The sequence below is a fragment of the Felis catus genome, chromosome A3 (genome assembly GCF_018350175.1).
Source record: "Felis catus isolate Fca126 chromosome A3, F.catus_Fca126_mat1.0, whole genome shotgun sequence".
Lineage (NCBI taxonomy): Eukaryota > Metazoa > Chordata > Mammalia > Carnivora > Felidae > Felis > Felis catus.
In genome coordinates, this window is record NC_058370.1 from 55,845,204 (window position 1) to 55,868,627 (window position 23,424).

Genomic DNA, 23,424 nt, shown 5'->3' on the forward strand with positions numbered 1-23,424 from the left:
ACCTTTTATACAATAAATGCTCTACGCTCGACAAACCCCACACAATATCTGTGGCCCCCATCCCTCCTGTCACTCTTGTGAGGCTGTAGCAAGACGCCTCAACCCTAAGCTGGCTCTAGTTGCTTCGGACAAGGCCAAGGGGAGGCAACGCTTTCTTCCCATTGGGTGGTAATGAACGCTTTCCCCTCACACTCCTTTCCCTGTGTAACGACCCCTACCCCAGGCACTGTCGGTGGAGACTGCTTGTCGCACCTTGACTACGCTTTTTTTTTTTAACGTTTATTTATTTTTGAGACAGAGAGAGACAGAACATGTCTCTGGGGAGGAGGGTCTCTGGGGCTCCTCTGGGGAGAAGCATGTCTCTGGGGAGGAGGGGGGAGGGTCACAGAGAGAGGGAGACACAGAATCTGAAAGAGGTTCCAGGCTCTGAGCGGTCAGCACAGAGCCCGACGCGGGGCTCGAACTCACGGACCGTGAGATGATGACCTGAGCCGAAGTCGGGCGCTTAGCCGACCAAGCCACCCAGGCGCCCCGACTACACTTTTTAAGTAGTGCTCGCTGGATTCCCAGTACAATCATGGGTGCGATATTCCCGCCTTGTTAGCAATCTTAGGGGGAAAGCGTTCCATCTTTCACCACGAAGTGCCGTATTAGCTGTAGGGCTTAAAAACATGTTTATCAAGATGAGGACGTCCTTTATTCCTATATATTTTTTTTTCTGAAAAAAAAGTTTTTATGATACACGGTGTCGGAATTGTTCAATAAGTTTTCTGCAACAATTTATTCAATCTTGTGGTTTTTCCTCTTTGGCCTATTAATATGGTAGATTAAACGAATTGACTTTTGACCACTGAACAGCCCTCTCATTCCTGGAATAAATTGCACTGGGTTGTGGTGTATACCGAAAATTCAATATTAGACAAACAAACAAACAAACAAACAATCCACTTATAAAATGGGATAAGGTCGGGGCGCCTGGGTGGCTCAGTCGGTTGAGCCTCCGACTTCAGCTCAGGTCACGATCTCACGGTCCGTGAGTTCAAGCCCCGCGTCGGGCTCTGGGCTGATGGCTCAGAACCTGGAGCCTGCTTCCGATTCTGTGTCTCCCTCTCTCTCTGCCCCTCCCCCGTTCATGCTCTGTCTCTCTCTGTCTCAAAAATAAATAAACGTTAAAAAAAATTTTTTTAAATGGGATAAGGTCATGAAGAGTCATTTCGCCCAAAAGGATGAAGGGATGACAAATAAACACATGCCAAAGATGTTCAGTATCGTTAGCCACAGAGGGAAGTGTAAATAAATACCCTAATGAGCTATCGCCATACAGTTATTACAATAGCTAAAATAAAAAGCGTGAAAATATCAAATGTTCGTGAGGATGCAGAGAGACTGGATCCCTCACACAGTGATGGTGTCAGGTAAAATGGAAAATGATACAGCCGCTCTGGGAAAAATTGGCAGTATAGTTAAAAGTGAAAATACGCTTACCGTATGACTCAGTAAATGCCGTCCTCGGCATTTATTCCAGAGGAATCAGAATTTCTGTCCATACAAAACTGTACGTGGTTGTTTGTCACAGCTTTATTTGTAATATCCCAGGGCTAAGAGCAACCAAAATGTCCCTCAACAACAGAACGTTTAAATAAATACTGTGGTAAATCCGTATCATGGAATATGACTCGACAATAAAAAGGAAGAGACTGTTGATACATACAACAACTTGGGTGGGTTTCCAGAGCATGATGTTGAGTGAAAACAAGCCAAAGCCAAAATATCATCTATTGAATGGTACCATTAGATGTTATTCTTGTCATGACAACATGATAGAGATGAAAAGCAAATTAGAAGTTGTTAGGATTTAGGGATGGTGGGGGGAGAAGGGTAGATATATATTGATAACAAAGGGGAGGCAGGAGGGTAGTAACGGGGTAGCTTTCTATCCTGATAGTGGTTATACAAATATGGAATGTGTAATGTGGTAAGATGAGATAGAATTGTACATATGTGTTGTACTGATGTCAATCAGTATTATTATAAAATAAATACTGTGATAAGATGTAACCACTGGGGAAGTTGGATGAAGGGCACACCACACTTCCGTACCATCTCTGAGGTTTTCTGGGAACCTATAGTTATTGCAAAATAAAAATGAAAAAAAAAACATAAAAGGCAAAAAGCAAAACAAAACACCAACAAAAAATCTGGAATGCCTTTGGAATAAACGTAGAAATCTTACATATGAACTTGCTTTATCATCACAGATTATAACTGAGAAACAGAAGGGTTGAATAAATGAAGGAAGGAGAGAGGAAAGAAGGAGGGAAAGAAGGAAGGAGGGAAGGAGGAAGGAAGGAAGGAAAAAGGAAGGAAGAAGGAAGGAAGGAAGAAGGAAGGAAGAAGGGAGGAAGAAGGAAGGAGGAAGGAAGGAAGGAGGAAGGAGGAAGGAAGGAAGGAAGGAAGGAAGGAAGGAAGGAAGGAAGGAAGAAGGAAGAAAGGAGGAAGGAAGGAAGGAAGGAGGAAGGAAGGAAGGAGGAAGGAAGGAGGGAGAGAGGGAAGGAAGGAAGGAGGAAGGAAGGAGGAAGGAAGGAAGGAAGGAAGGAAGGAAGGAAGGAAGGAAGGAAGAAGGAAGGAAGAAGGAAGGAGGGAGAGAGGGAAGGAAGGAAGGAAGGAAGGAAGGAGGAAGGAAGGAAGGAAGGAGGAAGGAAGGAGGAAGGAAGGAAGGAAGGAAGGAGGAAGGAAGGAAGAAGGAAGGAGGGAGAGAGGGAAGGAAGGAAGGAAGGAAGGAAGGAGGAAGGAAGAAGGAAGGAGGAAGGAAGAAGGAAGGAGGAAGGAAGAAGGAAGGAGGGAGAGAGGGAGGGAAGGAAGGAAGGAAGGAAGGAAGGAAGGAAGGAAGAAAAGAAGAAGGAAGGAAGGAGGAAGGAAGGAGGAAGGAAGGAAGGAAGGAAGGAGGAAGGAGGAAGGAAGGAAGGAAGGAAGGAAGAAGGAAGAAAGGAGGAAGGAAGGAAGGAAGGAGGAAGGAAGGAAGGAGGAAGGAAGGAAGGAAGGAAGGAAGGAGGAAGGAAGGAAGAAGGAAGGAGGGAGAGAGGGAAGGAAGGAAGGAAGGAAGGAAGGAAGGAAGGAAGGAAGGAAGGAAAAAGGAAGGAAGGAAGGAAGGAAGGAAGAAGGAAGGAAGGAGGAAGGAAGGAAGGAGAGGTGGGAGAATTGCCAACTTCAAAATTTGCTGGTGTTCAAAAAATTTCACGTTCTGAACACTTCTTTCATTTAATGCCTGTTCAGTTTTGATTTCACAGCAACCGTAGCTACCAAAACGTTCCCTGGAGACCTCCTCAAACAGAGGAAGAGGGTCCTGGAAGCCTCTGGTCAGATGCTCCGAGAGAACGCCAAGAAATGAGATGCACAGCAACCAGGTCAACCACATTTGGAACCACACGTCCACAGTAAGGAACCTGAAAACCAGCCGTATCTGCTCGCCGGTCTCTCTATCCACGCAGATTCACCAGAGGGATAGAGATGCTGGTTGCTTCTCAAACACATCCACGTGCAAGTCTCTTCAAAATGCAGCTGTAAGGTGAGCCTTCCTCCTTTATTTCCATTTGTTCACAGACGCTCTTAAGCCTAAAATTTGCCAATCGTTCCTGCCATTTACACCAACTCTGGCGTATCCGAGAACAGCAGCTGCAGCCCAAATTTCCTGGCTTTCGCGAGGTAGTAAATGCTTCCCTGAGCAACACCGTATCCTCTTAAATCATGCCACCCTGGCTCTTGCTACGCAGCCTTCTCTCCCGGCCTGGCCCGAGGTCCACGCAAACGTGCGCTCAGCTGACAGGCGGTTCACGCTCTGTGCTCGGCACCCGCCCCGGGCCAATGAAAGAGGCAAGTGGCGGAGGGGTCCGCTGTGCACATCCTAGCTCAGTCTTCCAGTTCGTCCCACATGGGACTCGGACTCCATTCCCAATTGGTGACGTACAAAACGCAATAGGTTCTCCTACCCCATCAGATAACATTGGCGCTCCGGGCTGCCGGCGTGCGTAACGGACAAGACGGGAAGGAGCAGCGATGGGAGAGAAAACAATGAGTATTGCTAACCACTGCTGTAATGACTGTTATTGACCGGGTGACACTCGCAACTTCCACCGGAGTTAACCCTGCCCAGGCTGCGCCGCGTAAACTTCACAAAATTATTGGTATTATCAAGGACGTGTCGCACTTAGGAATATACCCGTGCCACCGAAAGAGCTATGGCATCTTTAAATTCCCGGGTAACGTGGCTAAAGACCTGGAGGTCTGCCAAGGTAAAAGTTGTAAAACTGGATTGATTTTTGCTACAGCTTGCTAAAGGCTCCCCCGAGCCGGGGATGCAGTGTTCAAATATAATAATTGATAGGCTGAAAAAATATTTCTGATAAGTGTGTAGAAGTAAGGCAGAGCCCTGCCCGAGATGAAGTGAGCCTTTGTGCTCTGGCAGACTCTGCAACCGAACGGACCCCGATCCAAGGTGGCGCCTGGGTCTCGGATCAGAGCCTCCGGGCTTCCGGCTCGCCCCGTCCCTCGAGTCCCCAGCTCCAGCTCCTCCTGCCTTCGCTGCGGCTTCCTCCAGCTGGAGAGCCAATGGTCTTGGCCTTCAAATGGGGCGCTTGTTAAATGCTGTTGTGGAAAAGTAATTATCCAACAATCAGACCTGTACGTGGGGGCAGAAACCGCCTTCGTTAATACCACCTTGGTAATCCCGGGGGGCGGAGGGGTTCGCGTTAATCTGACCCCTTTTCAGTCTTGCCTTGCTGAGCTGACCACCCCAAGCTGTGAGTGTGTGTGTCTAAATTGCTCGGGATTCAATTGAACACATTAAAATTTAAAAAGGATTTAACTGAAAATTTTCAATAGCTCCTGAGAAGGGGGATAATTTATTAGCTTGGAGTAAATTAAAATCTCAAGCAGGGGTAAAGACTTCGAAGATTGCTTTAATACATTTTATATGCTTTCAAAAGAAATGTTCTTTTAAATGGTCCAAAAATCAGCTAATTTTGTCCTATTTAGCAAATTACCTCCTAAGGCCACAACGTTGAAAAACTTAACAATTATTTTTTTTAAGGGGAAAAAATAGAGGAGGGATAAAACACGCGTGCGCGCGAACGCACACACACACACACACACACACACACACACCCCATACACCTTCCATAGGAAACAGCCAAACCCTAAATTGCTATGTCTTTTCTATGCTACAGTTAGGATTTTTTTTTTCTTTCTTAATTCAAAAGTCCGTGAAACATTTGCGTTACGTTCTGCCAGGCCACACGGGGGATCTTTTTTCCACATGGTGATTGTAGGCAGAGGAGGGTGGAAGGTTAATGGAGGGCACTGGCGGGCTAAGCCCCCATAGCTGTGCTGATAATTTATACCTTTATTTCGGGCCACATGCACCTGTGGAGCAGCCAGGCCACGGAGGTGAGGTGAACTTGTTGGTCTGTTCAACCCAGAGGCTGTCCCTGCCCTGACGGGAGATTTTTGCGCTCTGAATTATCTCTCTTATAAAAGACTCCTTCCCAGCTCCAGCTGACATTCTGAGACCGCAGGAGAAAGGCTTGTTTTCCCCTCAACTCTTTCTTCCCTTCACTTTTCCCCCTGATGATACACAGCACTTTGTGGTTTGCATTTTGGGGGATTTTTCTTTTGTTGTTGTCTGGTTTTTAATTCCTCCCCTCCCCCCGCCCCCCCCCCCCCCCAGTTTTATTGAGAAATAATGAACACGCATCCCCGTGCAAGTTTCAGGCAGGATGGTTTGATTTTCATACCTTGTGAAGTGATTACCCCAATAGGTTCTGCTAATATCCATCTTATACAGATACAATAAAAAGAACAGAAAGAGGAAAAGACAAAAAAAATTTTATGATGAGAATGTTCAGGATTTACTCTCTTAACTTTCTTGTGTATCATAGAGCAGTGTTATAGACAGCATACATTATATCCCAGGTACTTATTTATCTTATAGCTGGAGGTTCATACTTTGTTGACCATCTTTCTATAATTTCCCTTCCTCCCACCTCTCACCTCTGGTAACCGCAAGTCTGATCTCTTTTACTTTTTTTTTTTTTTAACGTTTATTTATTTTGGAAGGAGAGAAAGCGCGAATGGGCGGAGGGGCAGAGAGAGAGAGAGAGAGAGAGGGAGAGGGAGAGAGAGAGAATCCCAGGCAGGCTCCCAGCTGTCAGCACGGAGCCTGACTTGGGGCTCTCGAACTCATGAACCATGAGACTATGACCTGAGCCAATATCAAGAGTTGGACGCTTAACCAATTGAGCCACCCAGGCACCCTTGATCTCTATTTCTATGAGGTTTGTTTTGTTTTGTTTTGTTTTGTTTTTTGGCAGATTCCACATATAAGTGAGATCTTACAGTATTTGCCTCTGTCTGACTTATTTCACTGAGCATAATGCCTTCAAGGTCCACCCGTGTTGTTGCAAATGGTGAGATTTCCTTGTTTGGTTGGCTGAATAATACCGCACTGTGGATATGCCACACCTTCTGTATCCATTCATCCATCGGTGGACACTTATGTGGCTTCTATGACTTTGGTTATTGTAAATCATGCTGCTGTGAATATGGGGGTGCAGATATCTTTTTGAGTTAGTGTTTTAATTGCCTTTGTATATATTCTTAGAAGTGGAATACCTGGATCATACAGTTCTATTTCGAATATTTTGAAGATGCTCCATACCGTTTTCCATAGTGGCTGCACCGATTTACCATCACACCAACCGTGTGCCAGGGTTCCCTTTTCTCCATGTCCACACCGGCATTTGTGACCTCTTATCTTTTCGATGATGGCCATCCTAACAGGCGTGGGGTGATACCTCATTGTGGTTTTGATTGGTGTTTCCCTGAGGGTAAGTGATGTCGAGCATCTTTTCATGTGCCTGTTGGCCGTCCGTGGATGTTCTTAGGTGAAATGTCTATTCAGGTCTTTTGCCTACTTGTTAATAGAGTTATTTGTGGGTTTTTTTGTTTGTTTGTTTGTTTTTTTGAGTTGCATGTGTTCTTTATATGTTTTGGAAATTAACCCCTTATCAGATCTATAGTTTGTAAATATTTTTTCGCCATTCCAGAAGTTGTCTCTTCACTTTATCAGTGGTTTCCTTGTGCACACGTTTTTAATTTAATGTAGTCCCACTTGTTTATTGATTTTGTTGCTTGTGTGTTAGGTGTCATATCCCCAACATCGTTACGAAAATCCATGTCAAGGAGTTTTGTTCTAGGAGTTTTTGGTTTCAGTTTACATTGAAGTCTTTAATCCATTTTGAGTTAATTTTTACGAGTGGTGTAAGATTTGGTCCAGTTTCATTGTTTTACATGTGAATGCCCAATGTTCCCAGCACCATTTTTTTGGAGACTTTTCTTCATTGAATATTCTTGGTCTCTTGTCAAATATTACTTGACTGTATATGCTTGGGTTTATTTCTGGGCTCTTGACTGTGTTCCATTGGTCTATTGGTCTGTTTTTATGCCAGTATCATACTGTTTTCTATAACCGTAGCTTTACAAATAACTTGAAGGCAGGAAGTGTGACACTTCCTGCTTTGTTTTGCTTTCTCAGGATTTTTTGGGATCTTTTGTGTTCCATACAAATTTTAGGATTGCATATTTCATGCCATTAGAGTCTTGAGATTGCACTGAATCTATAGATGGCTTTCAGTATATTGACATTTTAACATTATTCATTATTGCAATCCGTAAACATGGAATACCTTTCCATTTATTTGGTCTTCAATTTTTTTCATCAAAATCTTAGTTTTCAGAATAGAGTCCTTTCACCTCCTTAGTTACATTTATTTCTAATTATTATATTGTTTTTGATCTTTTGTAAATGGGATCATTTTTTCAGAAATTTTATTATTATTGTATAAGAAGGCTACCGATTTTTGTATGTTAGTTTTGTATCCTGTAACTTCACAGAATTCACTGATTAGGTCTTTAGGACCTAGAATTTTTGTTGAGTCTTTAGGATTTTCTATATATAAAATCATGTCATCTGCAAATAGAGACAATTTTACTTCTATATACAATATATACTTCTATATACAATATATATATAATATATTATATATATTAATATATATATTAATTATTAAATTATATATTATATATATTATATATTATATATTATATATATTAAATATATATATTTAATATAATTATATTTAATAATATATATTAAATATATATTATATATATTATATATATAATTATAATTATATATATATTATATATAATTATAATTATATAATTATATAATATATAAATATTATATATATATTATATTATATATATATTATATATATAATATATATATAAATATATATTATATATATTATATATATATAAATATATATATTATATATAATTATAATTATATAATTATATAATATATAAATATATTATATATATATTATATATAAATTTATATATAAATTTATATATATTAATTTATATATATATAAATATATATTAAATATATATATTAAATATAATTATATTTAATAATATATATTAAATATATATATTAAATATATATTAAATATTATATATTAAAATATATATATTAAATATATAAATTATATATTATATATAATATATAAATATATAAATAAATATACATAAATATTATATATAAATATATATAAATTATATATATTTATATAATATATTTATATATTATAAATATATATAATATATAATATAGAATATATCTATAATAATATATATAATATATATATAATTTATATATATTTATATATAATATTTATGTATATTTATTTATATATTTATATATTATATATAATATATAATTTATATATTTATATATTATATATTATATATATAATATATATACAATTATATATATAAATATATGTAATTTATATATAATATTTATATTATATAGAATATATATATTCTATATAATAACAGAATTATAGATATAGATATAGAATTATTATATTCTATAGAATAGAATATAATAATTCTATATAATAGAATTATATAATAATTCTATTATTATTATTATTATTACTCTATTATTATTTACTTTCTTCTGTTCACTTTGGTCTTTATTTGTTCTTCTTTTTCTAATTCCTTAAGGCATTGAGTTTATTCAGGATCTTTCTTGCTTCTTAATGTGTTTGCTGCTATGAACTTCCCCCTTGGAACTGCTTTTGCTGCACCCCACAAGCTCCGCCATGTTGTGTTTCCATCTTTATTTGCCTCAAGCGACTTTTAGTTTCCTCTTAATTTCTTCTTTGAGTCATTGGTTGATCAGGAGAATGTTGTTGAATTTGCATGTGTTTGTGAGTTTTCCAGTTTTTCTCTTGTTACTGGTTTCTAGTTTCACGCCACTGTGCCAGAGAAGATACCCTGTATGATTTCGGTCTTCTTGAATTTGCCAAGAATTGTTTTGTGCCCTAGCATATGGTTTATCATAGAAGACGTTGCTTGTGCACTTGAGAAGAATGTGTATTCTGCTGTTGTTGTATAAGACGTTCTATATATGGCTGTTAGGTTCATTTGGTCTATAGTGTTATTTAAATACACTGTTGCTTTGTTGATTCTCTGTCTGGATGATCTATCCAGTGTTGAGAGTGGAGTACGGAAGTCTCTAACTATTATTGTATGTTTATTTCTCCTTTTAGCTCTGTTACTTTTTGCTTTGTATAATTAGGTCCTCCAGTGTTGGGTGCATAGATATTTACAATCATTATATCTTCTTGATATATTGACCCCTTTCTCATTATTACATCGCCTTCTTTGTCTCTTTTTACCATTTTTAGTTTAAAGTCTATTTTGTCTGACAGCTAAACCCCTTTTTTTCAGTGACCATTGTTTGAAATGTCTTTTCCCATCCCTTCACTCAGTTTCACTCTACTTTAAGGCTAAAATGTGTCTCTTGGAGCTGGCATGTTGTTGAATCTTGCCATTTAAGCATTTTATGTAATATTTCTTTTCTTTTGTGATTTTTTTCTGTGAGTGTGTGTACATGTGTGGGGGGGGGCCCACATGCCTTCTGGATTGTGTAAGGTTCCCTACAGAGATGTTCTTTTTTTTCTTCTTCTTCAGGTTTCTTGGTATTTGATATTATGCATAAAATTTTCATAGAAGTTTCGCAGTGTGGTTTTTCCATAGCACATGGATAATGATATAAATTTGGCCCCCACATATACTCATGGCACAAGCCTGAGGTCTTAATTTCTTGCAGGAGAGTTTTTCTCTCCCATAGCTGAGAGCAGATGGAAAGTGGCATTGCTGTTTCTCTAGGTTAGTGAATGGAGTTTTAATTCTTCTCTTTGTGGCTGAGGTGACCCTTCACAACTCCGGGCTTTAACAAAATGGCTGATTCTGGCTCTCCACCTTGTGCAGGTGAAAGGTTTCCTCACCTGTTCCACTTGGGTGTTAAAGTCCCAGTCCCAAACCCTGGGGTCTACATAGGGAAATATACTCCAGCAAGCAGTGATGGGGTCTGTTCTGGCTTGCATTGAGGGCTCAGTCCCTCATCCTGGGAAAGTTCCTTTTGTTCTTTTGAGTTTGCTTATGTATTAGAACGTAGTATATCTTTTCCAACATATTTATATCATATCAGAGGGGGACCCGATCACATCACGTCACCTGTCCAAATCAGCCGGGTGCGGCATATCGCCGAAGTCTCCTACAGATATTTAGAGTATTTAGAGTTGCTGTGTGATGGTCATTGAATTTTTTTTTTTATATTAAAAAGTGTCTGATTTTCCAAAAAGTTGGGAAGGATGCCTTTATTTGATGAGGAACTCTGACATGACTTAAGCAGGGAATGGGTGTTGCTTTTCAATGATTCGGAAACTATGCCCTTGTCCACGCGTAGCAAGCAAACCTTTATAGTATGCCAGGCATCGTCCTAAGCACTTTGTGGCATATCTGATTTAGTCTTCACCAATCCTATTATGAGGATACTGTTGTTAACTCCATGTGAGTAAACCTTTTTTGCTGATGGGGAAAGGCAACGAGAGGATATATAAACTTGCCCAAAGTAACTTGATTAGGAAGATTAGGAAGTTTGGCAGTAGTATTTAAACCTAGTCTGCCTACAGAGCCCATGCTATAGGTATAGAAATGATGATGGTGATTAATAATAGTAGTGTTGGTAATAATAATAATAATAATAAAAATAATGATAGCACTTATTACGCACAACTGTATTCCAGGAAATTGTTGGAAAGGATTTTTTAAACATCTTATTTGCTTAAGTAATCTCTACACCCAACATGGGGCTCCAGCTCACGACTCCGAGATCAAGAGTCTCATGTTCTACTGACTGAAACAGCCAGACACCCCTGTTGAAAAGCATTTTAGGGCCACCTGGCTGTGGTTCAGTCGGTTAGCCAACTTCAGCTCAGATCATGATCTCATCGTTCGTGGGTTCGAGCCCCGCGTCGGGCTCTGTGCTGACAACTCGGAGCCTGGAGCCCTGCTTCAGATTCTGTGTCTCACTCTCTCTCTGCCCTTCCCCTGCTCATGCTCCGTGTCTCTCTCTCTCTCTCCAAAATACATAAACATTAAAAAGAAAAGAAAAGCATTTTATAAGTTAACTGGTTTGTACCATCACAAAACTCCCATGGACCAGTTTTTATTCTCCTCGATGCGTAAGTAAAAACAGAGAAACAAAGAAAGAAAAAAAGAATCCCCCAAATCTATGGCACAGGTGAAAAGTTACATAATAGTACATGGTAGGTTTGGGTTTTGAACCAAGCAGTGGTACTCTGGAGCTAACTCCAATAATTTGTCCTCAGTGTTGGGGCAAAATGAAAGACTGGTTAGCTGTGTGCTCTAGCCATTTGATGAGGAAAAAGAACCAGGGTATGAGCTGAAGTGATGGTCGTGAGAGTCAGGGAGGGACAGATGTGACAGCTGCAAAGGATCTCAAACAACACCATTTGATTTCGTGCAGGTCCAGGGGAAGAAAAGTCTGGGGTCAGGGAGGGCCCGAAGATCTTTTCCTGATCTTTGGCTTGTGTTGGATCTTAGGCCCTTTGCCCAGAGTGAGTAAGACCAGTTTGGACACAAACATATGCTTTGTTCTAGAAAAGAAATATGAGACTGAGAAGTTTGGTTCAATGTAGCTATTATTTCAATAACTGTTCGTTGAGGGTCTGCCAATTAAATAAGTCGAGAACGTCTCTGCTTGCTTTTTGTGCAAGGAACTTTCTGGAAAGTGAATGCTTACCCTTTTATACCTAAGTAAATATTTACATTTAGTTTACTTAAAGTGAAGGGCACCTCACCACCATATTCTCATTCAATTACAGATTTTCCAAGGATGTAGGATTCAGTGGTAATTTAACCAGTTATTCACAAAACCCACAGGCCATGCATGTCTTGAGTATTATGCTTGCTGTCCTTCTTAACTAACGGTGAGTTTCCTCATAAACCACCAGGAACTCATAGAGGGGTGGATTTCCAAGAGTAATGATAGATTCGCAGCAATCTATCCGGACCCTTTTACGTGGCTCCTCCTTTTGACCGTAGACATACATTTTCAAGACAGGTGGCCTGCGTTGGGAGTAGTCTGGGGACGTGAATGAGACAAAAGCTAAGTGGCCCACATGGGCACTGAACCCCTAACCTTCGCCTCATTAGCACGAAGGTCCAACCATCTGAGCTTACCCGCCACAAACTAATGATGTGTGCATGGCGGCCCAGCCACATCAATCACCTTTTCTGAAGCAAAACTCACTACCCTGAAAGGAACCGGAAGAACCATCCATACAGGTCTCATCACTGTGTGTGGAAACGCAAAGCTATCCTAATGGATGGCTGAAGTGCTTCTTTTCTGGGAGGCATTCATTCATCATCCTGTGTCCTAACAGGACTTGAAGATTCTAGGAATTCACATTAGCTAATTCATACTTTTACAAATGTACCTCTGCTTCCAGGTTGCTCTGGTCAGAATAGATGGGCTGATGATTCTGATATCTTAAAAAAGTAAAGTTTTTGCAAGTCTGGTAGGAATTACTAACCTGTTCTCATAGATAGATGTGTTTAGTGGTTGTGCCTCAGGCCTCAGGGGATCCATAAGCTCCTGGAATGTTGTGTGTGTGTGTGTGTGTGTGTGTGTAAAAGTGTATATTTTTTCCTTTGTAGAATATTGATAGTTTTCTTTAGACCTCAGAGGTATCTGTGATGCAAAGCCTATGATCTGAGGACTTAAATCAATAAAGAGACTAAAGGGGGAAAATGTATTTACCATAAAGCTGACACTAGGTAAGGAGTCACTTGTCCTATTATTATTATTTTTATGTTTTATTTTATTAAAATTAAAAAAAAATTTTTTTCAATGTTTATTTAATTTTGAGAGACAGAGAGAGACAGAGTGTGAGTAGGGAAGGGGCAGAGAGAGAGGGAGACACAGAATTCCAAATAAGCTCCAGGCTCTGAGCTGGCAGCACAGAGCCCGATGCGGGGCTTGAACCCACGAACTGTGAGATCATGACCTGGGCCGAAGTCGGATGCCCACCCAACTGAGCCACCCAGGCGCCCCTTAAAATTTTTTTTAATGTTTATTTATTTTTGAGAGACAGAGAGAGACAGCATGAGCAGGAGAGGGCAGAGAGAGAGAGGGAGACCCAGAATATGAAGCAGGCTCCAGGCTCTGAGCTGTCAGCACAGAGCCCGATGCGGGGCTCGAACTCAGGAGCTGTGGGATCATGACCTGAGCCGAAGTCGGACGCTCAACTGACGGAGCCACCCAGGCGCCCCTGTCCTATTATTTTTAATGACAGACAGAAGAGAAGGTTGAGGCCATGGGAACATGGGAAACATACGTGGACGTCCAATGGCCTGATGTCGGAGGTACCGGTGAGTTACAGAAGCAACTATATTGCCTGTAGAATGTATGAGCTTTTGTGCCTCCTACCAGTGAGCAGTGGGGGGAATTTGATGAGAGTTCATTCATACCTTGACGACTCCTGGAACCCAGGATGAGTTAGGAGGAATGGCTTGCTGGCTGTGTTATGGTTTATGGAAAACGATTGCTTGGTTGCTCACTTTAGCAAAAAAAAAAAAAAAAAAAAAAAAAAAAAAGGCTTACTTTGAAAAGGAAGAAGAGGGGAACTAATCCGTGGTCCCCCACTTTCCTCTGATACATAGTCTGAAAAATTCCCAGGGGGGTTGAAGAGGTGGAATATGCAAAGAACGCGGGCAAGAGGCCTTGCTAGAGGAAAAATAAGAATAAGAATGGAAATGGGAAGAGTTTTGCTTCCAGCAAATCTCTACCTGGAGGGTACCGAGCCCCTTGTGTATATCATCTCTTCCGATCCGGGCAGCAGCCGTGTAAGACAGCCCGGTTACTACTGTGCTTTTTACCAATGGCAGCAAGTAGCATTAGGAAAAAATTTAAGTGAGGACCCAGGTCGTACGTTCAACGTCAAGATTTGAACCTACACTGACCTACTCCGCAGTCTATGCTCTAAGCCAGGGGTCAGCAAACGGTGGCCCACGGGCCAATTCCAACTTGCTCCTTTCTAAATAAAGTTTTATTGGAACACGGCAGCTTCCATTTGTGTCCCCGTGATCTACTGGAGCTGTGTGGGTGCTCCAGTGGCAGTGGTAAGTGGTCGTGACAGAGGCCGCCTGACCCACACGGGACCGAGGCCCAGAGCGAAATGAAACTGCAAAGACTTGGGGCGCCTGGGTGGCTCAGGCGGTTGGGCGTCCGACTTCGGCTCAGGTCATGATCTCACAGCTCGTGAGTTCGAGCCCCGCGCCGGGCTCTGCGCTGACAGCTCGGAGCCTGGGGCCTGCTTCGGGTTCTGCGACTCCCTCTCTCTCTGCCCCTAACCCACTCGCGTTCCGTCTCTGTCTCTCTCAAAAATAAATAAACATTAAATAAAAGAAAATGCAAAGACTTATGTTTATAAATTATTAAGAATTCTTAATTATTATGGTGACAAGAGGGCATTCAACCAAGCACAAGGCCCCTCTAAGTGTAGGGCCTTCGCAGTTGCCCACGAAGCCAGCTCCTGGGCCTTCAAAGTCTACACCATTACTACACAATTGAAAGTTACAGCCAAGTAATGCCTGGGCAGCTCAGTCGCTCAAGCGTCCGACTCGACTTCGGCTCAGGTTATGATCTCATGGTTCGTGGGTTTGAGCCCTGCATTGGGCTCCACGCTGACAGCGCGAAGCCTGCTTGGGATTCTCTCTCTCACTCTCTTTCCCTCTCTTTCTGCCCCCCCCTTCTCTCTGTCTCTCTCAAACTAAATAAATAAATTTATAAAATTAAAAAAAAAAACATAAGTTATAGCCAATTGTTGCCAAGCTCCAGCGCTTTCCTGTTCCTGGCCCATGGATAAAGCTTCACTGGTCCACAAGCAAGAGAGGATCTAGATGATCTAAATGTATTCAACATAAAAGCTATTCTTTTGCTTGAGAGTCTATCCTTTAGAATTTTTTTGATGTTGCAATGCCTTTTTTTTGATGAAACAATAAGAAGAGGAGCTGGTAGGCATTTGTTTGTCCTATCTCCTTAATTGACAAAATAAAAAGTTTATTACCTATGTCAAGAATCTAATTAAAAAAAGAATTACAGGTATAGTAGTCACTTGAGGTACATAATGTTAAATGGAGAGACTGGAAAAAAAAAAAAAAACATCGTGTCGGGTAAAGCACAGAAGGAGATCTAAAGCACAATATCACACACACGTCAGTGAAGACACTGTATTTCCAAGATTTATGCATATCGGGGACATATACCGAGTGTGGGGTGGGGGTGGGGAGGAGAAGAAGGCTGAGGATAGGGTTAAAGGGAAAAGGAGAAAGCAAGAGAAGGATCTTGTACGAACTGATGTTCGCAATGTGTCTTAACGGAAGTCAATTGACTGAACTTACGTTGCCTGAGATCCAAAATATAGACCATGCCCCTACCAACACTAGATCCCCCCCACCCAAACCACCATTCTAATACTGCTTTATGGTTTGCAATGTAGTTTTTTCTTCGGATCCTTGCAACACCCCAGTGTTCTCGATATCTTTATCCGCATTTTACAGACAAGAAACCTGAAATCCAGAAAGTTCGATCAAGCAACAAAACATGGCAGAATGTAAGTGTGCAGCCACATCTTCTGACTTCCATAATTATTGCTTTTTTCAGTTTCCTCCCAAAGGCCGTTTTCTTCCTAGAATGAGATTCACTGTATGTTCGGGGTGACAGCAAAATTCTGAAACATTTGCTGTTACGAAAAATCTATCGGTGGCATCTTTCAATGCACTTATACGCGAAGAAGGCATTCTTTCCTCTGGAGTCCTACCTCTGTCTCCTTCCTTATTGTTCTTTCTCTCATCCTGATATCCGAATTATAGGGCCAAAGTGACTCTTGCAGACAAATCTAATTTTGCTTCCGTGTGGGACAAGAGTCAAATAATTATAGAAGAGATTCATGTTTTAAATGATCTAATTCTGATTTTCTAAGAGTCCTTAGTATACATGTCATGTCTACAGCCTTGCAGATGGGCAGTTCTGCTCATGGCCACCTTGATCTCCCCTGGTGCCCTGTAATTCTCGTCCTGTCCTCGGAAAAACAGCTGCTCGTATCTCAATGCGTACCTGAAGCGTGTTATAAAGTTCCCTTTTAGTTGCCCTTCTTTAGGCTAATTAAACCAAGATTCTTTTGCATTTTCTCATAGAGACTATTCCCAGGGCTTTAACAATTTTTGGTTTTCATTCCTGTGCACTTTATACTCTCCCATCCCCCCTTTCTTTTAGACATTGCCTGGTATTGTTAGATACCAACTGTGATAGTTTAGATCAGTGATTCTCAAAGTGTAGGTTCTGGACAAACAGCATCAGCATCACCAGAGAACTCGTTAGAAATGCAAATTATCAGGTGCCACACCAGACCTACCAAATCAGAAACTCCATTGATGGGGCCCGGCAATCCAGTTTAACAAACCCTCCAGGGAATTCCGATGTATGTTAATCTTTGACAATTATTTTTCAGCCCTCTTTTTCCTCCCCTACTGGGGGCATGAGCCCTTCCTAGCCCCATTCATGTTGGATGTGGCCACGTGACTTGCATTGGCCAATGGAATGTTAGTCAATGTGATATAAGCCTTAGATGTATTTGTGTGGCTTTGGGTTGGCTCTGGTGCTCCAGGGATTGGTCACAAGAAGAACATGTCCTGGGTCCAAGAGAGTGTAAGGTTAGATGGAACAGAACAGTTCAGTGTGTTTCAAAAAGAACTGGAAACAGAAATAAACTCTTTGGATGTCTATCTTTCTCTTAGTCTCGACTTCCCCGTGGACAATATATGACACACTAGGAAGCAAATAGTCCAGTGAATGAACAGTCTATTACTATGTTGCTACAAATAAACAGATAGATAATAAATAAATGGAGAGAACTGATTAGTTGAAGTACAGTACACATTTTAGACTAACTTTGTTTAGATGACCTTCCGGATTCTTTAGGAGTAAAATAACACTCTCATCACAGCAGATTGAATAAATAAAGCAGACGGAGTAACTTTATTTTTTCATGTTATATGATGTCTGGAGAGAGATGGACCCCGTCACTGTTCCGGGGGTTGATAATATCAGGATCAGCATGTCTGTGGAGAAGCGGCGGGCACTAACTGAGCTGGTCTCATCGCAGGTATTTCAACGGTTTTTTTTTTTTTTTTTTTTTTTTTTTTTTTTTTTTTTTTGGGACAGAGAGAGACAGAGCATGAACGGGAGAGGGGCAGAGAGAGAGGGAGACACAGAATCGGAAACAGGCTCCAGGCTCCGAGCCATCAGCCCAGAGCCTGACACGGGGCTCGAACTCATGGACCGCGCGATCGTGACCTGGCTGAAGTCGGACGCTTAACCGACTGCGCCACCCAGGCGCCCCGACATCGCAGGTATTTCAAATAGAGGGTGTTTAATAAAGGAAGTTGTTAACATAAGTGATGGGGGAGCAGAGACCCAACTGGGGATTGAAACCCTTCCAATGTTAGCAACAGCATTAAGGACTAGAGAGATAAGAAGGAATAAATCTGAGGCTACATAGGCTGCCAGAGATCTCCAGCTATCAGAGTTCAGATGCCTCTAGCATTCTCCTGCGCCTGAGGGTACTTTGTATTACCTTCCGTCACTTCCCACAATCCTCCCAGTTCTTCCTCGATTACTCATAGGTAGATCACTTGCATCCACATCCTTATCTAAGGGTGCTGAAGATTACCCATCATGCTTTCAGAAAACACTTCTGTTAAATAGACAGGTTCCTTGGGGCGCCTGGGTGGCCCAGTCAGCTAAGCGTCCGACTCTCGATTTCAGCTCAGGTCACGATCTCATGTGTTGTGGAGGTTACGCTCCGTGTCGGGCTCTGTGGAACCTGCTTTGGATTCCCCCTCTCCCTCTCTCTCTGCCCTTCCCCTGCTCGCACCCTCTTTCTCTCTCAAAATAAATCAATGAACTTAAAAATAAACTTTAAAAATACTTTATAAAAAATAAACCGGTTCCTCTTTTAGAACAGGTGATTTTTTTAACAAAATGGACCTGAAACAGAGAGGCCAGGAGCCTCAGTGTTTTCTCCCAGAAGCAGAAGCCGAGACAAGGTTAAGCTTTACACATCTTGCCCAAGAAAACGTAAAAGCAATTGAACAAGCCTTTACAAATATTTTTTAAGTTATGGGGGGTTACCTGTAACATACAATATTCTATCCTATTGTTCAGCGCACAGTACCCTGGTATTGAGCACGTTTACGTTGCTGTGAAACCATCATCACCGTCCATCTCTTGAACTCTTCCATCTTGCACAACTGAAACTCTGGCCCCATTAAACGCTAACTCCCTGTTGCCCTCTCCCCCAGCCTCTGGCACTCGCCATTCTCCTTTCTGTCTCCATGAGCTTGACCACTTTTAGGAACCTCCTGTAAGTGAAATTATGCAGTCTTTGCCCTTTTGTGACTGGCTTATTTCACTTAGCAGAACGTCCTCATGCTTCATCCCAATCGCAGACGTTGGGGTTTCCTTCCTTTTTAAGACTGAGGAAAATTCCATTGTATGTATGTAGGTACCACATTTTGCTGGTCCATTCATCGATGGACGCTTGGGTCACTTCCAGTTTTCGGCTGTTGTGAATAATGTGGCTACACACTTGAGTATACAAGAAATCGAACAACTCTTACTCACAGCCGTGTTCCTTGAGAAGTCGATAAAGGAGAGAAGCTTACACAGAACACAGGTCAGTGTGGATATGCTAAATTTGAATTAATTGTGTCTAGTTAGCTTCTGGAAACATAAACAGAGATGCCAAACTAGATGCCTTGGCAGGGGCCAAACATGCAAAGAGAAGTCTGAAAATTATGAACAAAGGGGAAATTTATAAAACACTTAAGTGATTTTCATTAGGGTGTGAGTGGACTGGACTATATTGCTGAGGTGAGGGGGTGTGTTGGATTTTCTAGACTCTTCCTTAAGACGAATGGCAGAAACCCAAGCTCTACAAAATATAGAGATGTTGGATGGAGAAAGCACATAGAAGGAAGACAAGATTGAGAACCAGTGTTTTGTAAAGATAATCTATAGGAGCTGAATTGGTAGCAGAGAGAGGGCCATTTGCTGACAGGACAGCATGCAGTTTCTAGTGGAGATCTTGAAATATTGGAAGGAAATACAGTCCTTTTGAAACTTGAGGTCAGAGGAAATCCATAGAAGGAGAGACTGAGAAGTCATTAAGAACTACTTATTTACTTGTTTCACAAACAATGCTTGGGCAGCACTCTCTGTGGTAGATTATACTATCCAAGTATAGCCATTACCCAATGCTCTTCTAGAACTGTGCCCACACTCCCAACAGGAAGTAGTGTCTTATTTCCCTCTCCCGGAATCTGGATACGCTTGGGATTCACTTGTAAATAAGAGAATGCAGTGGAAATGGTGCTGTGTGACTCCGGTGCCTCGGCTGGAAAAGTCTTCATAGCTTCTGCCTTTCTGTTGGAATGCTGAGTCTTGAAGCTTTCAGTTCTCATGAGTCATCTTCTTGTCCCAAGGCAGCCATGTTGTGAGGAAGCCCAACTAGCCAGATAAAGAGACACCACACCGAGAGGCCCTGAGACCTCTCCATGTAAGAGATAAAGACGCCCGGAAAGTCCATTCCTGGTGGTTAGGCTTCCTGCACCTGCATGGGAGACGTTGAGGCAGAACCATTGAAACTGTAGGTCAGGAATTAAAGCTCCCTGACTCCTGACCCACAGAGCCAGTGAGAGATAATAAGATAATTGTTGTTGTTTTCAACAACAACTACATTTTGGAGAGATTTGACATGGCTGTGGATAACCAGAGCACTGCTTTGGGACCAGGCATTGTTTTAGGCACTGACGTACGGCGGTTTGAAAATCCAAGTGTCCTTGTCTGTATTTACAGACCAGGTAGAAACAGAGTCACTGAGGATAACTAGCGAGAACACTTCTCAAAGTGATAGGACGGAACGACTAAGAATAGTGAAAGAGGACAATGACCAATGACCAGGTGTGTTCGGAACTTTCTCGGCATTTGGGGGTGAACGAGAGGAAAATGCCTTAAACGTAAGATAAGCAGTGTCCCTCCCCTACTTCCTCGCTGCTGGATAGGATAGGATCGAGGAGGGCAAAGCACCTAAAAGGGCAACTTAAGAGGGAAAAACACAACCTTTAATGTCTCACTGGGACAAAGTGTAACTTGAGTGACGCAGAGGTGTTGAGTCAGTTCCTAGAGATGGGTTAAATGTTGTTACAATCATCCCCCTTTTGGGGGCACTCAGGGGTCATGCTTCCTTTCAGGTGCTTCTTGTGAAGCCGTGGGCAGAACCATGCCTAGCCGTGGGTGCTTTGTGGCCAGAACAAAGGGCAAAATAAATGTATATCCCACCCCACCACCCCACATACATAATTTATAGCATTTTAATCTTCCTACTTGTCTCTGCTTATGAATTTCTTATAGAATTATTTAATGATGTGAGTTCAATGGGCAATTTCAAAATCTACTTAATTTACCATTTCTTTTCTCAGCGATGCAGTGAGGCACTGAGAACCATACTGCAGAGGTAGCAGCCTGAATGCGCTTGAGAGAAAAAAAATCATCCAACGCCAGACAATTAATACGTAGGCAGGCTCCTGCCCTCTATCCCTGGGTCCCAATAACCCTGACAGGATGCTGGGGAGTTTCACAGATCAGAGAGAGACAGAGTTGTGTTAAAGGAACAGCATCAGACGTACCTCATGCCCAGTCTTGGAATGCCCCTGGTGTCTCTAGGTGTCCTATGAGGCGAAGGGAACGAGTTTTACAGGGCAAATGCAATAAACGCAAAGGAGAAAAGGATGTAATCTTAAACTGAGTCAGTAGTCTGGACGAGGAGACACGAAGAATCTGCCCGGGAGCATGGGAGAAACTTGTTACAGTAATAAGCTCAGGGAGCACACGTGCCGATCTCTGACATCGGTGAATATACATTGGTAAGTCACGAGGCATGTGAACGTTCAAGATTCTTCTGGATGGACCGACCACGCTGAGACAAAGGATGGAGCATGGAATGAGAGACCACACAAAAGCAGGTGTTAAGAGTCCTCACCTGGGGGCGCCTGGGTGGCGCAGTCGGTTAAGCGTCCGACTTCAGCCAGGTCACGATCTCGCGGTCCGGGAGTTCAAGCCCCGCGTCAGGCTCTGGGCTGATGGCTCAGAGCCTGGAGCCTGTTTCCGATTCTGTGTCTCCCTCTCTCTCTGCCCCTCCCCCGTTCATGCTCTGTCTCTCTCTGTCCCAAAAATAAATAAACGTTGAAAAAAAAAATTAAAAAAAAAAAAAAAGAGTCCTCACCTGGCAGACACATCCGATTCACTGCCACCGGCCCTTCTCCCACGACATCTCCCTCCCAAAGCACTGGCAAAGCTGTTGGATGGCCAGATGGGTCTCACCTGCAGGACACACACCTGTCCTCCTGGACAACTTAGAGCGGCCCATGATGTCTTACGGCAAGTCGGTTTCAGAGCCCTCGTCCTTTGCGTGGGGCAAAGCGGTAGGTCACGGTTTCAAATGCCGGGTGGTCACAACCGAAGGGCATTAGCTCACCGGGGAAGGACTTCAGATGACCTTTACCCAGCCTCGTATGAAACGAGGCTCTCGGTCTCCGCTCAGCTTTTCACGGTCGAGGCGTCTGCACCGCTCAACGGACGCTAACCGTCCACAGTAGGGAGAGGGGGACGCACACCAGGGCTTTCCGTCTCCTTGATAGACACGGCAGGAAGGTGTCCGGTCTCACGGACGGAAAGCCGCAGACGTCAACACCGTCAACTGAGCCACAGGCATCAGCATAAAACTCAAACCCGAGAGAGGCTCAAATTAGTATCCAAACATGCCTCTGTTTCCTTAATGCTCATTCAGACAGAGGTTCAATGGCTGGAAATTATTGAAATGAGGCAGATGTCACGGGGATGCTGCACAGGCAGCTCCTCTTCAGTGGCAGTCATTGTGTGCCTCCAGCTTCAGGATCCTTGTTAAATCTCCACATCGTGCCCGGCCCTAAAGTACCTGCCGGGGCAGTTTTCCCGTTCGCCGCAAGAGTTGCACAAATGTACTAATGGAGCTGAAGGCTCTGGGATCGGCCTGGAGCTGCGTCATTTTCCCGATCGTTAGACGGAGAGCCCCCGTGCCCCGCTGCCACCGTGCGCATCATTTCGGAGCGCCATTCCCTTCCTCCCCTGTGGTCCGTGGCTTCGCTCGGCGCCTCCCACCGACCGGCACCACCGGGCCTCCGTGTGTACCTTGCACGGGAAGAGAAAACGGTCTTGAAATAATAGACTTCCTCGTGGTTTCTCAATCGGGTACAATCAGGGTTGTTTTTCATTTTTCAAGCCAACCCGTGTAAAGCGTCTAAGAGGTGAGGGAATAAATACACGACTTTATGCTGGGGTGGGGGTTAACTGTTTTTGCAAAGGTGGCCCAAGCCAAGGCATCGGGACTGGAGGTGGAGGGAGGCTTAAATATAGGTCTTTTTTTTTCCCCCTCTAAATCTGTAACCTGCAACAATGTCTTGCAACATTTCGCCTATTCTGAGAACTGCAGCCTATGTTGGTAAAGAAGCTCCCGTGATATTTCCTACTTCAGGAGGGGGGGTGAGGGGAACCCTCCAGAGGTGGCCAACAGATGTAATGAAAGTCCCAGTTTTCTTCGGTGGAAAAAATGTCTTTATATGCAGGCAGGATATATGACAGTGCACATATTTTTTGTGCTAAGTATTCAACCTAAGTTAAATACTGAAAATATGAGAGGAAAAAATATTGCCCGATTCAGTATCTGACCTCACCTTACTTTAGAGCAAGGTTGTAAAATCCAGCAGAATGGCTTTCTTTCTTTCTTTTACAGATTTTATTTAATTTTTTAAATGTTAATTTATTTT

The 23,424-nt window shown here is 42.5% G+C and overlaps 1 long non-coding RNA gene across 1 annotated transcript; it reads right to left on the bottom strand.

The window, feature by feature from the left end:
* Positions 1-19,725: 19,725 nt before the first annotated feature.
* LOC123384412 lies at positions 19,726-22,721 on the bottom strand. Its single transcript, XR_006595461.1, has 2 exons — positions 21,944-22,721; positions 19,726-21,539 (listed from the first exon to the last, which is right to left on the bottom strand). It is a non-coding gene; the product is annotated as an uncharacterized LOC123384412 (long non-coding RNA).
* Between the last annotated feature and the right edge of the window lie 703 nt (positions 22,722-23,424).